This window comes from Rhinoraja longicauda, chromosome 28 (assembly GCF_053455715.1).
Source record: "Rhinoraja longicauda isolate Sanriku21f chromosome 28, sRhiLon1.1, whole genome shotgun sequence".
NCBI lineage: Eukaryota > Metazoa > Chordata > Chondrichthyes > Rajiformes > Arhynchobatidae > Rhinoraja > Rhinoraja longicauda.
In genome coordinates, this window is record NC_135980.1 from 17,962,953 (window position 1) to 17,982,318 (window position 19,366).

General features: G+C 50.5%; 1 protein-coding gene across 1 annotated transcript in view; it reads left to right on the forward strand.

Annotated features, from left to right (window-relative positions):
- The first annotated feature begins 506 nt into the window (after positions 1–506).
- The window catches only part of mef2b (myocyte enhancer factor 2b), an 82,933-nt gene continuing 64,073 nt past the window's right edge, over positions 507–19,366 (forward strand). Inside the window, exon 1 of the mRNA XM_078423666.1 lies at positions 507–1,012. The gene's annotated coding sequence lies outside the window, so the exon portion shown is untranslated. The remainder of the gene's footprint in view (positions 1,013–19,366) is intronic.

A 19,366-nucleotide genomic window follows, 5' to 3' on the forward strand; every position in this document is an offset into this window, starting at 1 on the left:
TTAAGAAAGATGAGAAATTTCTTTAGTCAGAGGGTGGTAAATCTGTGGAATTCAATGCCACAAAAGACTGTGGAGGCCAAGTCAATGAATATTTTTTAAGGTGGAGGTTGGCAGATTCTTCATTAGTAAGGGTGTCGGGGGCTATGGGGATCAGGCCAAATGGGGTTGAAGGGGAAAGATAGATCAGCCATGATGGAATGGCGGAGTAGACATGATGGGCCAAATGGCCTAATTCTGCTCCTGGAACTGATGAATTCCCCAACCCGACATAGACGCAAACCCAATGAAGCTTCAATGATTGACTGAGGGGCGCATACGGGATTGACTGATGGGCGCATTAGCCAATGAGGGGACCAGACCTCGAGGCCGCGAATCAAAGGAGGGAGATTTGGTACCGGAAGCGCAGTGGCCAATGGCAGCCTGAGGGCGGGAGTTAGGATGATAATTAAGGGAGTGGGCGGACCAATGGGCGGAGGCCGCGGGCTGCAACTTTCTTGCAACAAACATCAGCTGGAGACTCACGTGGGGCGGCGGGACCGGGGATCGACCGCTCTTGCTCACCCTCGCCAAACCGGGACGCGGCTGGCCTGACCCTTCGCTCAGCGGGGTGTTTACTAAGGGACGGTATCCACCCTCCCTCCACCCAAGTGTTCAAGCCGGAGCTGGAAGTGGGGCCGACCGCTCCTGCTCGCCGGAGTTCAACGAGCCGCCAATCGACTGACCCTCCCTGGACCGACTGACAGCGACTGTCACGGCTCCGGGCCTCTCACCTCCGGACTCGCTGCCCTGTCACTCTGGGGCTGGCTTCGCACAGCTGCGCCGCCGTCATTTTGCAAACCCAAGAGGAAAATGAGGCGGTGCGTTTGAAACGCAGCAACGTTTATTTTTCATCCGTCTCAAATGAGCGTTTATCTGTCATCTATCTCCTAGTTTGGATTTTGTTTTACTGCGTGGAAGTTTTAATCCGAAAACGCAGGAGTGGATTCGGGAGCGATCGATTTCACTGTGTCAGGTTGGTGGTGTTTCTATAAACAAGGAAAGCTAAAGGAGCTGCGAGTGAAACATACATTTGATTAAGTATTTAAGCAGTGAGTGAGAAACACGTATGGGTCAATATGATATGGTTGGAATGTGAGAGATTAAAGCTCTGTTGAACGTACTGCTGTCGGCGGGCCAACGCGATTCAAGCCTGTTGTCGGACAGCAGCTGGTGTTTTTATGGCGGGATGAGATGTCAAAGTGGACACCGAGAGTGCCGCCGGTTTACAGAAGTCGCGGTCAACACTCCCTCGCAGTCGCAAACCCGCTTCTCCGCTCTCCGAAGTTGTGTCTTTTAATAGCCGTCGGAAACTCTCGGTGCGAACGTGCGCCGAGGTAGTCATGAAATGCAAGTTTTGTTCAGCAGCGTGTGATTGTTTTAATATATAAACACGAACCGATTAAAAAAAATATCTCCAGGTGACAGATTCGAACCAGAGTGAATAGTTCGCGTTAGATGTTGAGAGCGATGATTTGTTTGTTCCGCAGAAAGTTTGTACAAGGCGGCCACTCGGCCCATTGTGCCTGTGCCGGCTCTGTGCTGAAACAAACTGCTCTGTTGCCCCCGAATAGCACGCAGGTCGCCCGCCCGCCAGGCACCGCTCACCCAAGCATGTGCCCACAGTGGCGTGTTGTGAACCACGGCTCATTTTGCCTCGGCTGATTACTCATCTTTGATGTGCTTGTTTATCTAATTTGCATTTGCACACACTTTAACAGTCAAATTTCCCAAAGCGCTTTCCACGATTGTCATTAGACAGAATTTGACACTAAACCACAGAAAGGTCCAGGGTGAGTGAGAGAGACAAGTAGACAGGGGGTTCGGTGAGGGAGGAGCCGAACTCGCAGACCAGACGGCGAAAGACCGGGAGAACGGAACCGGGAGAAAGGGCGAGACCATGCGGGAATTTGAAAAGAAAGTCGAGAGTTTTTTTTTTAAAAAGCAAGCCGCAGCGGGCGCGGATGATGGAGCAAGGGCGGCGGCTACGTGGGCGAGAGTCAGTGCGCAGGATGCCCATGTATTGTCCATCAGCCGGCCAGACGCTGAGAGATGTTGTGTCGCTGCTTCCTGGCGCTGTTTGACCTTCTGACTGGGGGGGGGTTGGAAAGGGGGGGGGTTTGGAAAGCGGCCGTTCCAGCTACACACCAAAATGCTGGAGTAATTCAGTTCAGCAGGAGGGCAGGCAGCATCTTTGGAGAGAATGAATGGGTGACGTTTCGGGTCGAGACCCATCTTCAGACACGGTGAAGAAGGGTCTCGACCCGAAACGTCACCCATTCCTTCTCTCTAGAGATGCAACCTGTCCCGCAGAGTTACTCCAGCATTTTGTGTCTTTCTTCGGCTTGAACCACCATCTGCAGTTCATTCCTACACGTTCCAGCTGGTGCTGAGTTCGGCTACAATCGGAGCAGGGAAACGGGACCTTCGGCCCACTCTATCTCTGATGTCTGCCTACACCAAACCCACGAGCGGCCCTCGACCCCAGCCGTCATCCCGGGAGCTCATTTCAAGACTTCCTGCACACTTCCCGTTCCCAACCACCCCTCGCTGAAAACAAAGTCTTCCTCTGATCCCTTTCATCTCCCACCCGCCTCCCTCCGGTCTATCTACGGTCCTCATGGCGTGTGGAAACCGGAAACTGCAGATGCTGATTTATTTTTTTAAAAGAGACAGTGCTGGAGTAACTCAGCGGGTCAGGCGGCATCGCTGGAGAAAAGGAAAAGGCCTTCTTCAGTTGCTGCCTGGCCCGTTGAGTTACTCCAGCATTTTGTGTCTATCCAGCGTCTCTGAAGCTTATGGGGAGACGGCGTTTCGGGTCAGGACCTTTCTTCGGACTTGAGTCTCCAGCACTTTGTGCCCTGGGGGTCTCGTCAGCTTCCCCCGCTCCACGGTAACAAACCCAGTCTCTCCTCGTCACTGCGATGCAACCTCCCGCTGCAGACACGAGGAACTGCAGATGCTGGAATCGTCAGCCAAACTGTCAAAGTGCTGGGGGAAGTCCGTGGGCCAGGCAACATTTGGGAAGGGAATGAGTAGGCTTCGTTTCGTTCAGGGCCCTCCTTGCATCTCGGATGTGACTCTCCCCTGCCCCTCAGTGCGTGAGCGGGGGTGGGCTCCTCTCTTTCTCTCTCTCTCTATGGTGGGCTTGGAGTCCGGGTGTAAGCATCGCGGCACGGCTGAGCATTACCGCCCCCCGCAACAGGCGCGGACACGTGCACGGGCGAGCGACCCCCGGCGCGGCCACGTGCACGAGCGAGCGACCCCCGGTATGGGGCACGGTTAACAAATGACATTTTAAGCAAGTTTATTTCCGCAGGAGATGGGGGGACAGGGCGGGGGAGGGGGGCAACGACCACGGCTCCCGGGCGCTTCACCGCCGCCCGCTCTCCTCCACTCACATCCCCATCTCATCCAGTGCTTGGTTTCATCTTGCTTAACAACAGAACAGAACCAGGTCACAACCTCAGCTACACCAGAGCAGTTGTTCACTTCTTCCCGATTCTCGGCTCCAAGTTCGGGCTGTAACCATTAACAGGTCTTCGGTTGGGCCGCATTTGGAGTATTGAGTAAAACTGGAGGGACTCAGCGGGTCACGCAGCATCTGTGGATGGAATGGACAGATCGGAACGCTTTAGGATCGGATATTTCGGATCGGAACGCTTTAGACTGGAGTATTGAGTGCATTTCTGATCGCCTCAAGGAAGGACACGAAGGCTTTGGAGAGGGTGCAGATTGCAACATGGATTAGAGAGTATTGGCTCTAGGAGAGGTTTGACAATCTTGGATAGGGCCCGGAGTTGAGCGGAGAAATTTCCAAAATTATGAGAGACCTCGATAGGGTAGACAGTCAGAACCTTTGCCCCCCTGGGTGAACATGTCAAGGACTAGAGGGCATAGGTTTAGGGGTGGGGCGACGTTCGAAGGAGATGCGCGGAACATTTTTTAGAGGGTGGCGTGCGTCTGGAACACTCTGCCAGGGGTGGCGATTAGGCGGGTACTATAGTGGTGTTTAAGTGGCTTTTAGATAAGCACATGGTTATGCATGAAGCACAGACATTATGAGCGAAGGGCCTGTTCCTGTTCTGTTCTATAGTCTCTAACAGTCCCGCAGCATTGAGGATACCTTTCTATCTCTGGTACCTGGCCTTTATGGGACTGCGTCAGATAGAGTTTAAACGTTGCGCACCTGTTTGCAGAGTGGTGAGTCTGTGGAATTCTCTGCCACAGAAGGTAGTTGAGGCCAGTTCATTGGCTATATTTAAGAGGGAGTTAGATGTGGCCCTTGTGGCTAAAGGGATCAGGGGGTATGGAGAGAAGGCAGGTACAGGTTACTGAGCTGGATGATCAGCCATGATCATATTGAATGGCGGTGCAGGCTCGAAGGGCCGAATGGCCTACTCCTGCACCTATTTTCTATGTTTCTGTTTTGCTGCGCTGATGGTGTTGTAGAGATACCAGGTATTGTGGGACTTTAGGCCGAAGGGCCTGTTCTCTGCGGTACTTGTTCCATGTTCTAACTTGGAATCAGCTCGCCAACCTTGTCTCCCGGGACAGAGGCAACATGCTGGATGGAGTAACTCTGCGGGGCAGGCAGCATCTCTGGAGGGAAGGAATGGGTGACATGTCGGGTCGAGGCCCTTCTTGCGTCACCCATTCCTGCTCTCCAAAGAGAATTACTCCAGCATTTTGTGTCTATCTTCGGTTTAAACCAGTATCTGTGTAGTTCCTTCCGACACACCCTGGCTCCCCGGACTCTGGTATCGGCCGGGGATGCCGTGATGTGTTGAGCAAGTACTGGCGGGAGACAGTCCCAGGCCGGCCACGGTCACATTCTCTGCATTCATTTAGCAACTGCTGCTGACCCCTGACCCGGGAAAAGGGTGGGATGGGACGAGTCAGTCAGCAGAAAGGCAATGCATGGATATAATCGAGTCATTTACACTGTACAGATACATGATACGGGAATAACTAAACTGGGAAAACTGGCGGGAATTTTGAAATCCGTGATTTCTGAATATTACTGCTCTTTAATTGGTACACGTGACAATAAAAGACATTTGAATCGTGAGAGGAATAGATCGGGTACAGTCTCTTGCTCAGAGTAGGGGAATAGAGAACCAGAGGACATCGGTTTAAGGGCAGGGAGAGGCGGGGTTCATAGGAACGTTAGGGGTAACGTTTTTACACAACGGGTGCTGGGAGTATGGAACGACCGAGCTGCCGGAGGAGGTAGTTTAGGAAACATTTAGACAGGTGCACAGATAGGAACGGGGTTTGGAGGGATATGTACCAAACGCAGGCAAGTGGGTCTAGAGTAGATGGGGCATGCTGGTCTGTGTGGACAAGATGGACTTATAGGCCTGTTTCCACGCTGTTTCATTCTATGGATGGTGATGGAGGAGCGGGCCGACCGGCCTCTGAATGGGGAATGTGTTAGCGCAGGTTCCCCGTCTCCCAGAGAAACATAGATGTAGGAGTAGCCCATTCGGCCCTTCGAGCCAGCACCGCCATTCAATATGAACATGGCTGATCATCCAAAATCAGTATCCCGTTCCGGCTTCCCCCATATTCGTTGATTCCCTTAGCCCCAAGAGCTAAATCCAACTCCCTCTTGAAAACAAACTGCTGCGTTCGCCTCCGGACACGAGGAGGAGGATGGAGGGGTTGCAGAGGACATTTGGACAGGAACAAGTTGAGGTGCGCTGGAACGAAGGGTCTATGATTCCAAGGGCAGGGGAGGGGTTTCAGCCGCTGGAGCGGGGCCGGTCCGGGAGAGGTGGCAGAGACTGCGTTCCCCAAATCCCGGTGCGAGCGCGTTACTGGCCGCGGGCCGGGTTCCTGGTTCGGTGCTGAGCTGTTCGTCGGCGTCCATGCATCAGTGACTCGGTGCCAATGACACTTGGCGTTTGGGACGATCACTTCCTGAGCAGGGGACCAGTCAGACTGTAAGATGCACGATGCAGATGGCGTTGCGGGCCCTGGGGCGGGGAGAGGGAAGGGGGGGGGGGGGGTGATGGGGAGGGGTTGGTCCGAGCCCGTGTACTTGGCTGTAACCACCCTCTCCGGCTCTTGCTCTAACAAGCAAGGTGCCCAGTCAGTTAGCCAGGACACTGGAAGAAACACGATGTGTAGGAGAGAACTGCAGATGCTGGTTTAAATGGAAGGTAGACACAAAATGCTGGAGTAACTCAGCGGGACAGGCAGCATCTCTGGAGAGAAGGAATGCGTGACCCGAAACGTCACCCACTCCTACTCTCCAGAGATGCTGCCTGTCCCGCTGAGTTACTCCAGCATTTTGCGCCTACCCTGGAACACTGTTCTACACTGTTGATGGTCGGGAGACTATGAAGAAGTTACTAGAAGATGTTGGCAACCAGTGAGTTGATAAGAGGTTTGTTTTGCCGGTGAGTTGCATGATCTGCAACGCGCCGCCTGGGAAGGGGGGTGGGAATGGAAACAGATACAGCCGGATCTTTCCCAGGGAAATCGGACAATTGCAGGAAGTGGGGACTGTGGTCTTTGGGGGCGGGAGCGGCAATCACCTGCAATGGCCGATCAGAGAGACGCCCTGGGTATGTTGGGCCGAATGGCCCCTCCCTCTGGTGCAAGAGTCCAGATCTACTCTTAATTCCAAAATAAATACTGTCAGAAGTTTACAATGGATTAAAAGTACCATTAGCAAATTTGCAGATGATACAAAGTGGAGGCCAATTCTCTGGATGCTTTCAAGAGAGAGCTAGATAGAGCTCTTAAGGATAGCGGAGTCAGGGGGTATGGGGAGAAGGCAGGAACGGGGTACTGATTGAGAATGATCAGCCATGATCACATTGAATGGTGGTGCTGGCTCGAAGGGCCGAATGGCCTCCTCCTGCTCCTATTGTCTATTGTCCAACACAGACAATAATGGGTCCCTTTCGGAATGGCAGGCAGTGACCAATGGGGTACCGCAAGGTTCGGTGCTGGGACCCCAGCTATTTACGATATACATTAATGACTTAGATGAAGGGATTAAAAGTACCATTAGCAAATTTGCAGATGATACTAAGCTGGGGGGTAGTGTGAATTGTGAGGAAGATGCAATAAGGCTGCAGGGTGACTTGGACAGGTTGTGTGAGTGGGCGGATACATGGCAGATGCAGTTTAATGTAGATAAGTGTGAGGTTATTCACTTTGGAAGTAAGAATAGAAAGGCAGATTATTATCTGAATGGTGTCAAGTTAGGAAGAGGGGATGTTCAACGAGATCTGGGTGTCCTAGTGCATCAGTCACTGAAAGGAAGCATGTAGGTACAGCAGGCAGTGAAGAAAGCCAATGGAATGTTGGCCTTCATAACAAGAGGAGTTGAGTATAGGAGCAAAGAGGCCCTTCTACAATTGTACCGGGCCCTGGTGAGACCGCACCTGGAGTACTGTGTGCAGTTTTGGTCTCCAAGGAAGGATATTCTTGCTATTGAGGGCGTGCAGCGTAGGTTCACTAGGTTAATTCCCGGAATGGCGGGACTGTCGTATGTTGAAAGGCTGGAGCAATTAGGCTTGTATACACTGGAATTTAGAAGGATGAGGGGGGATCTTATTGAAACATATAAGATAATTAGGGGATTGGACACAGTTGAGGCAGGAAACATGTTCCCAATGTTGGGGGAGTCCAGAACAAGGGGCCATAGTTTAAGAATAAGGGGTAGGCCATTTAGAACGGAGATGAGGAAGAACATTTTCAGTCAGAGAGTGGTGAAGGTGTGGAATTCTCTGCCTCAGAAGGCAGTGGAGGCCAGTTCATTGGATGCTTTCAAGAGAGAGCTGGATAGAGCTCTTAAGGATAGCGGAGTGAGGGGGTATGGGGAGAAGGCAGGAACGGGGTACTGATTGAAAGTGATCAGCCATGATCGCATTGAATGGCGGTGCTGGCTCGAAGGGCTGAATGGCCTACTCCTGCACCTATTGCCTATTGTCTATTGACTGTACAAAGAATATTCTGGAAATACTCGCATGTCAAGAATCTTCTGTGAAGCGAGAAATACTGTTAATGTTTCAGGGCGGTACGGTGGCACAGCTGCTGCCTCACAGCACCAGAGACCTGGGTTCAATCCTGACCTTCGGTGGTATCCATGTGGAGTTTGCATGCTCTGCTTGCGACTGGGTTTCCTCCCACATCTTAAAGACATGCGGGTTTGTAGGTTAATTGTCCTCAGTTAATTGCGTCAAGTGTGTATGGAGTGACAATAGACAATAGGTGCAGGAGTAGGCCATTCAGCCCTTTGAGCCAGCACCGCCATTCCATGTGATCATGGCTGATCATCCACAATCAGTACCCCGTTCCTGCCCTCTCCCCATACCCCCTGACTCCGCTATCCTTAAGAGCTCTATCTAACTCTCTCTTGAAAGTATCCAGAGAATTGGCCTCCACTGCCTTCTGAGGATGAGATAGTGGGATAACATAGAACTGGATCATCTTACCACAACTAGAGAGCAGTGCTGAACTACTATCTCCCTCTTTGGTGACCCTTGGACGATCCTTCGTCGGACTTTGCTGGCTTTACCTTGCACTAGACGTTATTTTCTTATCATGTATCTGTACACTGTAAATGGCTTGATTGTAATGATATATTGTCTTTGTGCTGACTGGATGGCATGCAACAAAAACTTTTCACTGTACCTCGGTACGCGTAACAATAAACTAACCTGAAATGAACTAATTGGAGTGAATGGTGATCGATAGTCAACGTGGATTCAGTGGGCTGAAGGATGCTTCCATGCTGTATCTCTAAACTAAACCCTAAAGGTCAATAACTTTTATCCGAGCTGTGAGTAATTTGAGACTGGGTAGTTGGTAGAGTGTTGGACAGGAAGTGGATTTAGAGATTTGGGAAATAAAGGCACCAACTTTCTCTGTAGTTTTGAGCACGCTGGAAGTTATGTCAAGAATTTGTGACTGGAATTGGCATTAATGTAACATGAATTCATGATTTAAAAAAAAGAGGTGCTGGAGCTAGAAGATAATTCAATTACCTGGTGTGAAAATATGAAAACTATTGAAGAAATTAGAAACAAAGTGTTCTCATTAAGGTGAGAGGATGTGGGAAAGTACATATGAATTTCAGCCAGAAAGTCCTGCTCACCATACTCCCAGGTGGGAACTAGATTGGTTAGATACAGATTAAAATCCTTTCCTCACTGTCCTGTCAAAACTGCAGTCAGTCAGTCAGTTAGTTGGCATCTACCTTTAGCTTAAGTCTAACCACCAGCACTGAACAACATCGGTGCTCACACCTGCACTCTAATTTAAAGATTACTCTGTGTTGGGGTGTAACCATGGGAAACCAGATTGTGAGGATGTAAAGCCCATTAACGAAGGAAGTCTTGAGGGTAGCTACTGGGGTGCAGAGTCTCCCTGAGCTCAAACTAAGACCTGGCCTCAGAGGTGGCAAAACATTTGTACCATCTCCACTCTCAGATTACTGGATGTGGCTCCAGGCCAAGGAAGACCCTTGTCCTTTGAGCTTCCAAGTTTGGAAGCCCCCCTGACCACTGGATTGATGTTTGATGCCTGTGGGGTCTTAACTGGAATTTGATACAATTGGAGCACAGAGTACACCACATGTGGCTTTACCAATGTCTTGTGCAGCTGTAACGTGGCGTCCCTACTCCTGTCCTCTGCCCCGTCTGATGAAGGCAAGCATGCCACAAGTCTAACTGCGTTGGCACTTTAAATCCTCCCTCCTGATGGTTGATGCTTCCAGTAAACTCAAAACAGAGGAATATGTGAAATGTAACCGATTGCAGTGTCTGTCTCAAGGGAGGGTGAACATGGGAGGGAGAGTTTGCCAAGTCTCACAGGGGAAATTTAAAGCATCCCACAGAGATGGAGAATGGTACAGTTGTGAAATGGACCTGTCAACCCATCGAATCTGCAGAGCAGGAGGAATGCAGCGCGGAGTTTGCTGTTCATGTCTGCTGTTCAGGAGTTGCATTCAGCCTTGTGTGGCTAATCTTTCCCAAAAGAATCATCAGTGGATCAGCTGGAGTCTTTCCAATGGTCTGAATACTTTCTAGTGTTCTATGTATTGGTCACAATATATCTGGGAGGAACTTCCCATTAGTCCTGTTTCGATTTTTAGATTTTTAGAGATACAGCGCGGAAACAGGCCCTTCGGCCCACCGGGTCCGCGCCGCCCAGCGATCCCCGCACACTAACACTATCCTACACCCACTAGGGACAATTTTTACATTTGCCCAGCCAATTAACCTACATACCTGTACGTCTTTGGAGTGTGGGAGGAAACCTAAGATCTCGGAGAAAACCCACGCAGGTCACAGGGAGAACGTACAAACTCCGTACAGACGGCGCCCGTAGTCAGGATCGGACCTGAGTCTCCGGCGCTGCATTCACTGTAAGGCAGCAACTCTACCGCTGCGCCACTGTGCCACCCAGTTTCCAGTTACTCTCTCTTAGTTTAGTTTAGAGATGCATCTTGGAAATTGGCCCTTCAGGCCAAACCTGGGTCAGGTTTGTAAGTCAGGATCAAACCTTGGTCTCTGGCTGCACTGCTGTGCTGCCAATAATTAATTTCTCATTTAATATTCGGACATATTGAACTAAATGAGGTGCTGTTGTAGTGTAGTCAGATCGATGGTATCTTTGGCCAGTTAAATTGTCCTCAATGGGCCACCATATGATCAGCACTGTAAGTATCAGGATCACCACACTGGGGACCCCGATGTGGTGGCTGGTTGGACAGAGGCCTTGCAGTCTAAATCCCACTGAGGGTGCAGCAGGTTGTTTCAGGTGGGCTGCTTCAAAGATCTTTAGGGAACCCTGGTCCATTGACATTCCTATCCATTGAGGGCATGGACCCTCTCTTTCTGGAGGGCATAAAGGGGGCAGAGGGCAGGGAGAATAGATGTGGAAAGCATTTGAGAGGACTCTAGATAATGCACAAGGGGACTCTGGAGCGGTGGTGAGAGAGTGAGGTGGGCCCTCCAGCACACGGCATAGGCCGACCCTGTTCCTGTGGGGTGATGTGGATCTTGCCTCTTCCCTGTGGGCTGAGCAGCTCCTTGGGGAAAGGCCTCCTTGACTCAGCGGAACTCGGGAGGGTCGGAGAGGCAGAACGTGTTCTAAATAAAACTGTCTGACTGACAGCGGAGGCAGCAAATTACAGGTTGTGGCAATGTGCAGCCTGACATCAGCACGCGAAAATTACAAGGTTTATATTTTTAAATGCAATTAAATGTGCTGTGTGTGTGCGTATAAATATACGTGCTTCTAAATCTCACTGCGGAGGCTCCGTAATAGCAGACAAATAGACAGATGATTGGAATTAGAATAAATTCTGGCAATTCCCTGAATGATCGTTGCTATTTTTACGTGCTGGGATTGTGGCAGGTTTGGGGACGATGTGGGGGTGGGGACACTGATCACTGGTTCTGTCTCCTGACACTCCCTTTTGATTTCTTCCTCCCACAGCCCTGCTCACCCCATCCTGAGCCAGCTTCTGTGCGCAATCAGCTTTAACCCCAGCAGTAAACATTGACCGGTCACTTGCCACCGTGTTCAAACTCTGAGACATGGTGGTGCTGCGGTTGTTCTTGGAGGCTTTTGCTTTAGTTTAGTTTATTGTCCCATGTACCGAGGTACAGTGGGAAGCTTTTTGTTGCGTGCTAACCAGTCGGCGGAAAGGCTATACATGATAACAATCGAGCCGTCCAGTGTGGTGGAAGCCATCTAGGCTTGGTGCGCTGATCCAGGCACGCCCGGTCACAACATACCCTGGACGACAGGAAGACGAATATTGATTTCTCTGATCTTCAAGATTAATTTATTGTCACACGTACCAATTAAGGTATAGTGAAATTTGAGTTACCATACAGCCATACTAAGTGAAAAGGAATAAGACACACAGCCACATAAAATAAAATTTAACATAAACATCCACCACAGCGGATTCCACATTCCTCGCTGTGATGGAAGGTAATAAAGTTCAATCATCTTCCTCTTTGTTCACCCGCGGTCGGGACTGTTGAATCATCCGCAGTTGCTGCTGCCGATTGTCCGAAGCCCTTGTGTCGGGTTGGTCGAAAACTCCCGCGTCGGGACGGTTGAAACACTCTCCGTGGCATGGACCTCCCGAGTCGGCCTCTTCTTACCAGAGACTGCGGGCTTCACGATGTTAAAGTCCACAGGCCCCGCGGTTGGAGCTCTTCACAGTCGATCCTCGGCAAAGGATCGCAGCTCCACGATGTTAAAGTCTGCGCCGCGCCTGTGGCATGAAGCGCCGGGCCAGTCTCCACGAAAGGCCGCAAACTCCTCGATGTTAGGCCGCAATGGGGACGGAGATACGATATGGAGAAAAATCGCATCTCCGTCGAGGTAAGCGATTGGGGAAAAAAAACATAGACGCAATGTGCTGGAGTAACTCAGCATCAGTGGAGGGTCAGGCAGCATCTCTGGAGAAAACGGATGGGTCTGGAATCAGCTGCTCCCATCTCTGGAGTCGACCGATCCCCAGTGGGCAGTACTCGCCCTCCTGAGTCATAACGTCGAATGTCCAAGTCTCACTCTAGGTGCTTGAACACTGAGACAGGCTGATTCTTCGGCACAGTTCTGAGGGGCTGCAGCACTGTCAGAGGTACTGTTGATCCGGTAAGATGTTCACCGAGGCCCTGTTTGGCTTTGTGTTGTAATGCAATGCGCTGGGCGAGTTTAGCCCGGAGTCCTGTTCAAGGATTTCTCACTGATTATTACTGAAATCATTGGCCATTTTCCCACTGGCTGCTACGCTTCCCACAAACTGTCTGGGGGGGGTGAACTCAATGGGACAGGCAGCATCTGTCAGTCTGAAGAAGGGTCCCATCCTGAAACGTCACCTATCCTATTCCATCCACAGATGCTGCCCGAGCCACTGAGTTGTTCCAGCACTTTTTGTTTTGCTCCAGATTCCAGAAACGCAGTCTCTCGTGTCTCTGCTGAAAAGTACTGACTTGATTATAAAACCCCAAAGACATTGCATCAATCCTGGCTTTCAGCGTCCATGATAGAGTTGTGGTAAAGACAATTTTACATTGAGTACAACTCTCACCAGGACCACATTGAAATTATGCTTGGATCAATAAAAACTAATGTTATTTAAAAACAAAAGTTGCTTGATCGCTGTCTGTTTTAGGGTATGTGGTGTACAGAGGTTTGAGCAGTCTGGCCCAGAAAGTGACTATCCCTGGGCAGAACAATGGCACAGCTGGTCGAGTTGCGACCTCACAGCGCCGGAGAACCCGGTTCGATCCTGACTACGAGTACTGTCAGTGTGGAGTTTGCACGTTCTACCTGTGACCACATGGGATTCCTATGAATGCTAATTGCCCCTAGTGTGTGGGATGCGAAAGTGGAATAACATAGAACTAGTGTGAATGGATGATCGATGGTTAGTGTGGCATCAGTGGGCCGAAGGGCCTGTTTCCATGCTGTATCTCTAAACTAAACTGAACATTTCCACATCAAAGGGAACATTTGTAACTTCAAGCAGCTGGCTGTACACAGACACACCGGAACCTTTCACGAGTTAATGGAGTGAACAGGCAACCTAGGTAATATATTGACTAAAACCAGAGGAGAGTTAATGAATGGGAACCTCCCACTGACTTGGACAACTGATTTCAAATCCGACAAAGTGATCTGGTGTGTTTAACTTCACTTTGTAGAATAAAAAAATACTTTAAGTTACAAACTTTGGGAGAGAAACCAGCAGGTCACCATTGCTGAATGTTTGTATGCCATCAGTTGGTCTAATGTCTCAAGTCAGCAGTAGGAGCAGTGGGTCGGATGTCCAAGGACCAGCTTCCCCACCTTGAGTGTTCAACTCTGCAAATAATCTTCTAATGTGTGTCAGGGGAGGAAATTGACCATCTATCTCAGGCTCAAACTCATAGCAACATGGCTGCATTTTGACTCCCTCCTGAAATAGTCTGGCAGGCCTCTAATTGAAAAGGTCAGCTGGGCATAGGCAGCAAATGCTGGCCTTGCAGGCAATTTAAGTATTTTTACTCTGGTAGAATTCAGATGCACTCGGCTCTGTTGGAAACTGGGTTTGGCAGAGTGGAACTTCAGCCAATCTGCCGTGTGATGTCCTTCCTGTAGACAATGTGTGGATCTACTGAAGGAACCTGGAGAGCCTTGGGGGACTGATGTTTATGTTTAGAATTGTCCCCACAGGCTGGGTCCTGATTGGGTTGCTCCTAGGCCTGGCCATGCTGGCCATCTGGGAGTCATGGTGCCAGGCGGAAGAGGGCTCTGCCCAAGCCGGCTGCTTGCCCCTTTTCCGGGTTTACATCCACACCTGGGTGGTATTAGAGAAGGACTGCGTGCTGCCTACGGGCACCCTAGGGATTTCTGGGACCGCTGGGCACCATGGGGGGTGGAATGTATCCTTAATAAGGATTGAGACATTTAAGAATATCTGTTTCACTTGTATTATGGTGGTGGGTTTGTTTGTATTGTTTAGTATTGTACATATTATTGTAATAATTAAATAAATCTATTTTTGGTTTAAAAAAACTGCTGGGCCCTGGGATGCCCATACTCTATCAGAAACTTTCAGCAGACAGAGCAGTGCCCTAAATGGCATTACCTTGGCACAGTTAGGAACCATCTGAGCCATGTGTGAAGACACAGCTACTACAAGGATAGATGGTGGTGAAGGAAGGCGCATGGCATTGATTATAATGGTTGGGATGTCATGTCACAGATGTACAAAATGTTGGTTAGACTACAAATGGAGGCTTGTGTACAGTTTTGGTCACTATACTATAGGAAGGATGTCATTAAGCTGCAAACCGTGCAGAAATGATTCAAAGGCTGATGCCAGGATGAGAGGGTGTGTTATCGGGAGAGGTTGGATAGGCTGGGACTGTTTTCCCTGGAATGTAGGAGATTGATAGGTGACCTTATAGATGTCTAAAATCATGAGGGGCATGGTTCATGTGGATAATCTGTCTTTTCCCTATGGTGGGGCGTCAAACTAGAGCACACAGATTTAAGATGATGGGGTAAGATTGGGTAAGAGGATCTGAGCTCTGATTGTTCACACACAGATGGCCGTGGGTATTTGGAACAGGCTGCTAGAGGAGGCAGCTGAGGATGTACAAAACTAACATTTAAAAGACATTTCAATGGGCACATGGATAGGAAAGGTTTTGGAGAAGTCTGCCCCAAACAAAGGGTCGGCATGGACAAGCCGAAGTGCCTGTTGACGTGCCAATGAATTGAGTGCTATTAATCATGACCAGAGGCTTGTATACACTGGAATTTAGAAGGATGAGAGGGGATCTTATCGAAACGTATAAGATTATTAAGGGGTTGGACACGTTAGAGGCAGGAAACATGTTCCCAATGTTGGGGGAGTCCAGAACAAGGGGCCACAGTTTAAGAATAAGGGGTAGGCCATTTAGAACTGAGATGAGGAAAAACTTTTTCAGTCAGAGGGTTGTGAATCTGTGGAATTCTCTGCCTCAGAAGGCAGTGGAGGCCAATTCTCTGAATGCATTCAAGAGAGAGCTAGATAGAGCTCTTAAGGATAGCGGAGTCAGGGGGTATGGGGAGAAGGTAGGAACGGGGTACTGATTGAGAATGATCAGCCATGATCACATTGAATGGCGGTGCTCGCTCGAAGGGCCGAATGGCCTCCTCCTGCACCTATTGTCTATTGTCTATTGAGGCTGCAATCCTCAGGTGATCGACTAAACAATTGTGGGCCAAGACTGGATCCCTGGGCTACTCCAGTGGTTCTATCCCTCCAGCCTGAAAACTATTCATTTGGAGTCATAGAGCTGTACAGCATGGAAACAGGCACTTCGGCCCACTTTGCTAACCAGTAGATGTAAACAATATATACATGATTACAATCGAGCCATCCATAGTGTGCAAATGCTTGATAAAGGGAATAACATTTAGTCCAAGTAAAGTCTGATTATAGATAGTTCCAGTGAAGTAGATAGTAGCTCAGGCTCGCTCTTGTTGTTGATAGGATGGTTCAGTTGCCTGATATCAGAAGTTGGCCATGGTTTCTGTGATCTGTCAGTGGTGCTGTCTATTCGATGAGGGGCTTGGCAAGGATTCCACGCCAGCACATCTCACTGGCAGGAGGCAGTACATGTTAGCAAAACAGAAACACAAACTCCTATGCATGTTCTCCAGAGATGCTGCCTGACTCCTTGCTGAAGTAACCCAGCAGGACTGAAGAGGCAATATTTTGGGTTGGGAATGTTGGGAATTGCCCATCACTGAGCTGGCTGATGGGATCTAATGTGTTGCCTCTCCAACCGAGACTTGTGGAGGGGTCAGGAGAGAACGCAGTGGATCCCTTGGGATCGTTTGAAGGAAGAGCAGAAGTGAAGTTAGACGCAAAATGCTGGAGTAACTCAGCAGATTGGGCAGCATCTCTGGAGAAAAGAAATAGGTGACGTTTCGGGTCCAAACCCTTCTGCAGATTGACAGGGAAGAGGGAAGCTAATGGAAGATACACACTAAATGCTTGAGTAACTCAGCAGGACAGGCAGCATCTCTGGAGAGAAGGAATGGGTGACGTTTTGGTTTGAGACCCTTCTTCAGACAGAGTCAGAGGAGGAGGAGGCACAGAGATAAGGAAGTGTAAGGTGTGAGAAGAAGCCTCTCAGTCTGAAGAAGCGTCTCAATCCGAAACGTCACCCATTCCTTCTCTCCGGGGATGCTGCCTGTCCCGCTGAGTTACTCCAGCATTTTGTGTCTTTCTTCGGTGTAAACCAGCATCTGCAACTTCTTCCTACACAGAAGTGAAGTAATGGGTAAAGGCGAAGAAAAGTGGCTGATTATTTTTGCGGCTGTCCTGGGATCTTGCTGTGTGCGGATTGATGCCACGTTTCGCATCTCGGGGTAGGGACTGCTACCAGACTGTCCTAGATGGCGGTAGAGTGGTCTGGGACGCCCGGAGGCAGGTCCTATCCCGTGGCCGGAGAGCAGAGTCCGAGTCCCTGTGGGTGTGAATGTCCGGAGTGTTGTGTATGGGTGTGGGGTGGGGTGGGTCTGGATCCGCCTGACCCTGCTGTGGGACACTGGTCAGGCCAGGAGGTTCACCCCTTGACCCTGAGAGACCTAGCCCTTTAACCTTCGACTCACTGAGGCCACTCTGACTTCCTGCTCTGTGCTATCAATAGCTCAGGGAACGGCGCTGCTTCCTGTTTGCCTGGTATTTTGTTTCCATTCCCCCGGTCGCATTACTGCAGGGTGTCCCGAGATGCTGCTGCCTGGAAACATTTTTTTTGTGGGGGGGAGGGGGGGAGAGGGAAGGAGCTGTTAGTGCTCTAGTTCTCTGGGCACTGTGCCGTGTGTGATGAGGGTGAACGCGGAGGGTCATCGGCCCTGCCTATGGGTTGCGAGCTCCCCCCCCCCTTCAAATCTTCCCACCTAACTCGCCATGCTCCATTAAACAGCTGCTCAAAGAGCAATCCCCAAGGCTGCCCCTCTTTCTCCCTCTCTCTTTCTCCCTCTTTCTCCCTCTGTCTCTCTCTCTCTCTCCCTTTCTCTCTCCCTTTCTCCCTCTCTTTCTCCCTCTCTTTCTCCCTCTGCCTCTCTCTCTCTCTCTCTCTCTCTCTCTCTCTCTCTCTCTCTCTCTCTCTCTCTCTCTCTCTCTCTCTCTCTCTCTCTCTCTCTCTCTCTCTCTGTCTCTCTCTGTCTCTCTGTCTCTGTCTCTCTGTCTCTGTCTCTCTGTCTCTGTCTCTCTGTCTCTCTCTCTGTCTCTCTCTCTCTGTAGGTCAGTCAGTCAGTCCCCCGCCCCCCCCCGTACACCTGTGTGTGTTTCTATGCATCTCCCAGTGTTTGTGTGTCCCGTTATTCGCTGTCTCTGCCGTTATTCGCGTGAACCTGCCCTTGTTCTATCTGGGAAGCAGGTACTTGTACTTGTACACGCCGTTACATTGCGAGTGTCACTGAGTCCCTGCTCTCCAGCTGTGTTTAGTTCCAATCTAAATATAGCACTTTGCCAGTAAGCGCAGCGGGGTGGGTCATCAGAGGGGGCCGTGAGTCTTCGCCTGCAGATGCCTGAAATCTGAGCTGTGTGGTGACGTGCTTCATTCCTCGGCTCGCTGCCAGTGAGGAGGGGAAGTGCTGACGTTCAGAGCTGTCGGCCGCCGGGGCGGTCTAAACCCTTTCCACAAGGCAGGGGGGGTGGAAGAGTGGAGGGGCTGTGGAGGGGTGGAGGGGCTGTGGAGGGGGGAGGGAGGGGCGGATGAGGCTGTGGAGGGGCTGTGGAGGAGGGGTGGATGGGGCGGTGGAGGGGCTGTGGAGGAGGGGTGGAGGGGCTGTGGAGGAGGGGTGGAGGAGGGGTGGAGGGGCTGTGGAGGGTGGGGGGGTGGGGGGCTGTGGAGGGTCTGTGGAGGGGTGGAAGGGCTGTAGGGGGGTGGAGGGGCTGGCCCGGGGAACAATGCTGGTGAGTGACTGTGGGAACTCGCTCAGAAGCGTCTCCACCCGAAACGTCATCTGTCCCTTTTCTCCAGAGATGCTGCCTGGCCCGCTGAGTTACTCCAGCATTCTGTGCCTGTTTTTGGTGTGAACCAGCATCTGCAGTTCCTTCCTGCACTCATTAGCACCGCTCCATTCTCCACCCCCGCAACCCCAGCGTTCTCATTGGACCCAGCAACTCCACGAGCAACCGCGATAATTGCGGGTTCTAATCCCAACAGGGCCGCTTTGCAAATGTAAATGCTTTGTGAAGTTAACAAAAATAAATAAAGTTTGCTTCAGTGCCAATGCCGGGGAGGAGGCGTGCGATGAAACTGGGCCCCTAACCCTGCCTCTGTGGTGCATTGCACCAGCTTGTAGATCAGTCAACAACCATTGGCCCAAGGACAACACAAGAAACAGGTTAACCTCCCGAGCCCCCTGAGAGGGGTTTGAGACGTTGAATGTAAGGGGACAGTATACAATTAATGGCAAGACCCTTAACAGCATTTATGTGCAGGGGGCTCTTGGAGTCCATAGCTCACTGAAGGTGGCAGCACAACTAGATAGAATGGTAAAGAAGGTGTATGGTATGTTTACCTTCATTGCTCGGTGCATTGAATACAAGAGTCGGAATGTCATGAAGCAACTGTGTAGGACTTTGGTTAGGCCGCATTTGCAGTCCTGGTCGCAAGTCATTACAGGAGTGATGTGGAGGCTTTTGAGAGGGTGCAGAGGAAGTTTACCATAATACTCCCTGGTTTGGAGGGTTTCAGCTACAGGGAGAGTTGGATAGATCAGAATTGTTTTCCTCGGAGGTTGAGGTGAAACTCGATAGAAGTACATAAAATTGAGAGGCATAGATCGG